Source organism: Typopeltis vanoorti, chromosome 1 (genome assembly GCF_054136105.1).
Source record: "Typopeltis vanoorti isolate ZY-2024b chromosome 1, IOZ_Tvanoo_1.0, whole genome shotgun sequence".
In the NCBI taxonomy this organism is placed as follows: domain Eukaryota; kingdom Metazoa; phylum Arthropoda; class Arachnida; order Uropygi; family Thelyphonidae; genus Typopeltis; species Typopeltis vanoorti.
This window is the reverse complement of record NC_143549.1, coordinates 82,435,912-82,441,130: the sequence shown is the minus strand read 5'-3', so window position 1 is coordinate 82,441,130 and position 5,219 is coordinate 82,435,912. Positions and strand designations below refer to the sequence as shown.

General features: G+C 36.9%; 1 non-coding gene across 1 annotated transcript; it reads right to left on the bottom strand.

Annotated features, from left to right (window-relative positions):
• Positions 1-3,184: 3,184 nt before the first annotated feature.
• TRNAG-UCC (transfer RNA glycine (anticodon UCC)) lies at positions 3,185-3,256 on the bottom strand. The gene has a single exon. It is a non-coding gene; the product is annotated as a tRNA-Gly (tRNA).
• Positions 3,257-5,219: the final 1,963 nt, after the last annotated feature.

The window sequence follows — 5,219 nt, the reverse complement described above, 5'->3', positions numbered from 1 at the left end:
TTCTCTAAAACTACAATACGAATTTAAATCAGCAACAACATAAAGAAGATCTTATCATAAACGGTCTTCCTGAAACTGCACCTACAGAAAACCTCAGAGACGTAGTTTTAAAATTAGGCCATGCAATTCATATCCCCCTACAGCTTAACGATATTCAGACCGTAAATCGGATTCCTAGGAAGAGCAAAAAACAAGGCTTGCCACGACCTGCACCAGTCATAGTTCATCTTACAAGACGAACCTTACACTTCGGCACGTTAAACTGATATCTGTTCTGCTTTGCCCATATGTCTTTGCCCATCAATCATCCTGCAAAATTTTAATATCCATATTAACTATTATTCTACCCAATTTTGCATCATCAGCAAACAACTGAACAGTTTTTCTCAGATCCTTCACTATATCATTAATGTACAAATTAAACAGTAGCACGCGCGCGCGCGCGCGCGCGTGTGTGTGTGTGTGTGTGTGTGTGGCACACCACTAGTCACAAGCCTTCAGAACTCTAATATCTTGAATAAACTACTCTCTGGTATCTCTCCATCAACGACCCTCTTATCCACTTCACCAATTTTATATCCATCCCCATGTGCTGCTGTTTATTGATTAGAGGTCCATGCAGTATCTTGTCAAGTGCTTTTGCAAAGTCCAGCGGTATCACTCGTTACCTTGGATAAAGGTAAACCCATTACCTTTATCCAACTCAGTTGTCACTGTATTATAAAACACGAGCAAGTTACTGAGGCACGACCAACCCTTCACAAAAACATGTTGCCCCTCCCCCATTCAGTGTCCCATTTCCTTCTACCAATTCCAGTATTTTGCTCTTGACCAACTTCTCCAATACTTTGACAACGACTCCTGATATGCTGATCAGTCGGTAATTTGCTACATCAGTCTTGGAGCCTCCTTTATGCAATGGAACTATTTTTCTCTCTTTCCACCCATTTGGGATTAACCCAGAGTCGGGAGCATTAAACAATGTGGTCAAAGGCACTGACAATTCCCTGACACCTTCACATAAAACTCAAACTGGTATACCATTTAATCCCATAGCTGTGTTCACATCAAGGTTCTGTTATATCCTTTACACCTCCATTTTATTTACCTTAGTTTCCATATTAGCCGTTGTCTCTCTCTCTCTCTAGTTACAGCAATATCTCCGGGATGATATACCCTTGCAAAGTGTTCACTTAGTAATTCTACTATTTCGACTGATTCAGTCACCTCCCTACCATCGGCATTCTTCATTAAAATAGTTTTGCCATAAACATTCTTCCTTTTACTTGCAACATATCGAAAGAACTGTTTGGGATTATCTTTGGCCAGATTAATATTCTATAGCATTAAACTGCTTGTTTATAAACTACTTGTGGATGAACTACAGGACTTGATTACTGTGCTCATGTGACCGACTGTAGCTATTGTTTCTAGCAGAGTAGGTGTGTGGGGGTAATGTGCTATTATACAGCATCTAATAAACGTCACATCAAGGTTCGTATAAATCATAAAATACGCTCAACGTAGGTTTGTAAATCCCCTGTAGATTCCCTAAAAACATTAACAGAGTTATATTAAATAATTTCTTTCCAGCATAGATAAACAAGCAAGTGGACTAATTCACAGTTTGATTTGTTTATTTATTTATTAACATGAAATGATTGTCTTAATGCACTCAATAGAGAAATTAGTAAAAACACTAAACTAGCTGTATAGACAATGTTCAAACTATGTTTTACTTATAGAAAATCTGGGTGATAAATAAAACACTTAATCAAAGACTGGACACCTCAGATATGAGAGTTCTGCGAAAGAATAGAGGAATGAACAAATGGCGTCAATAGCAGAATCAAATTAAAGATGAAAATATTAGGAATGAACTTGTTACCATTCGAGAATGTGTCAGAAGGGATAATCTAAGGTAGTATGGTAACATAAACATAATTGGGAGAGTAAAAAATAACCACGATGTCAGGATTAAAATGCGAGATAACAGACAAATCTAGGCGGACTAATGTAGTTAGAAGCAGTAGCGTAGCTGTGTTTTTTGACACCCCTGGCAAATTCTTAGCTGACTAATTTATGTGGAAATTTCGATCATTTGTAAAGTAACCTCTCTTGGCAACTGATCAGGAAAAGTGCCTTACAAGACTGAAATATTAGTTCTGAAAATCTTGGAGTTCTAGCTGGAGTTCTTAATATGGTTGCAAGTTATCAATAGGAAGTTAGTAGAAATGCGGTACATAGTATCCTATATATCCCTTGAGGATACATATCAGGAATTTAATGATGGTGGTTGTCGCAAAAACAACGCTCCGTTTTTTTTTTTTTGTTTGTTTTTTGTTTTGTGAATGACACTTACACAGTTACAAGATTGCAGCAAAACGTGTAGTGATGAATAATAAATGAGTCAAGTATAGTGAAAACAAGAGAGAGAGAGAGAGAACAACGATTCTCTGCAATCCAGCTGAATAAAATAAATAATAAGAATTGTAATGTAAAATATAAATTTTAAAAAAAGAAAAGAAAAGAAGATCTTTATGTCGTTTTTTTTTTTTAAGAATTAGGAAAATAATAATATTTCTAACTGAGAATCGATTGAAAAGAGCAATGTTCGAACTCGTCGATGACGCCAGGATCCTTCATTACTTGTTTTTCAACTGAAGGTAAGTCGGATGGTTTCATACAGAGGTGAGAGGATATTTCCCCTAGTAATTACGGTTTTTATTAGGCAAACTGATTCCTTGAATAGGCATATCTATATAAATAATACATCCGCTTTATGAAGAATAAAGTATAAAAATGGCAGTTAGGATACTTTAAATGCCTACACACTCCATGGGACAACTCATCACTTTCTAGGATGAGATTGAAGAAGAAAATGCTTTTCTACGATCAACCGGTTGCCTCTCTCTCTCTCTCTCTCTCTCTTGTAACTGAACGCACGTTCGTTTGAATCAATAATTTGACCACTTTGGTTTGTTATCTCTTATAGCTTTAATCTCGAGTAGATAGTGAGATTGACGTTTTAATGTTGATACCTATCCCATCGGCAAAAGATCCTACATTAATATACGTAGAATAGGGGATGCGTATATAATTCAGAAATCCTTCTCTTGGAGACTAAGAATTATCCTTTTTTGGTTTAAAAATATATGTTCAAAAATGGAAAAGAAAATATTTTTGCGATGGCCGGGAATCGAACCCGGGTCAACTGCTTGGAAGGCAGCTATGCTAACCTCTATACCACCATCGCATGTACTTTTGAATATGTGGAATTTTGTTATGTACTATACGGGTCTGTACTTAGACGATAATAGTGTCACTAAAGGAAGTGAATGACCTAAAACTCATTTCACCTTAACATTCCGGTTTCGCTCTATGAGTACGGCTGCGTGTGTAGCTTAGACTTACTTTAAATGCAGTGATAATTCTTGCAACTTCATGGAAGCTAGAATAATACTTTTAATCTTGATTTTTCCAACTTGTCACAGTACGTCAGGCAAAATCGGTATTTGATCTGCACAGATTTCAAAGAAACGCTTAACTCAGCTTGATAAATAACTAAAAGAAAGCTCCCATATTATAGAACAGTGTTAAGAGCTAATGCTCTTATTTTTGGTCAGGGTGGACAGAATGATGTGTGATGACACAACTTCAAGACACTCATACATGAAATATAGGATTGTCTATCTTCTATTGATGCTAAAACCTCTTACTCCATTTCCAACAACAACAACAACAAAAAAAAAAAAAAACTCTGCAAAAACACAAAGGGGGGAGTTGACGCTATAAGATGAACTAGAAATATACTGAGGCAATAATAGTGATAACTATTATTGCCTCAGAGCGCAGTTCACATCACCTTATTTTTTTATATAAAAAAAAGAGTTAAAAAGAACTGGGTTCGTAAGGCTATTTTCTTGAAAATCGATTATGATTTAATTTCATGCATATTTTGTTTTACTTATTTTTCACTTAAGCTTTTCTACCTTAATATCAAGAAGTTATTTTTAGTGCGTGTTAGAAAGATTGATTTGTAATAGGACACAGGTTTGTTTATGCGATACTTAGTTTGCTTTTACATCCAGAGAATTGCAGCCATCTTAATACCAAGGACTTCGCTTCTTATGGCCTTTGTTAGATCTGTTGGAGACACGAGGATCGTATTAAAATAATGAATATCCATTATTCTCTCATAAAAATAGGATTATCCCCTTACTTCCCTGGTAAGTAAGGGAAAAAATAAACATTTTGCTCGCAGTAATATTGCAAAAGCAGGCCAAACAACCTGTCTTTGTTGAAACCTAATTAATGCTACAATAGGGAGGTTATGCACTGCCCAGTCAAAATATTATAATCACCACTTTAATACTTCATAGGAGACCTTTTGCTGAAAGAACTATGGTTATGCTGTATGTCATAAGGTCTCAGCGTCTTGGTTACTTGATCTGTGAGTGTTCGGGGAGGAAAATTGAAATGTGGGATTTCCCAATCCATGTTATAATAGAGATGTTCTATAGGATTCAAATTTGGCAAATTCACTGACTATGGTAAGTCGTGTTGTGTATAATCCTGCAAGAACACTGATATGCCATCCGGGAATACAGTCACCATGAATAGTATGGTCTACCTTGATATCGGTAGTCTATGCTGTGGCTATTATTTTCGTCTAATCGCTTTCCAGTCTTAATTGGTCCAATAACGTCTCTCAGATGAAAACTATGCACAATCATTCGATGGCGTCATGGGTGACTTTAATGGGCACCAACATCGAAGGCTCATACCCTTCAATGTGGGTGCTGTGTTATGTTTCATCGTCAGCCGTTCCTCAAGTGTTTAAGGGGCTTGCGCAAGGCGTGATAGCTTGTTTACTACGAGCAACGAAGAGGCATGATCGTGACCATTAGCTTGTCTATTGATGTTCTGCCTGGGTGCCCTTCCAGTTCTTGAAACCGCAATTTTCAGCACTACTCAACAGCCTAACCGTTTTCTGGATACTGCGGCCCTTCAATCGATATTCTACAAGCACGCCTTTTTCGAAGTTCATGGGATCATTCCCTTGTCTTTATCAATCAGCAACTTCGAATGAAGAGTACATCACACACCTCCAGTATTAGCATGTATGCTGGCGAGATGGAATAGCCGATTGTGAAATAAGTGATCATAACATTTTCACTGGAATATGTATATAACGTAATAAAAATTCACTTCAACTG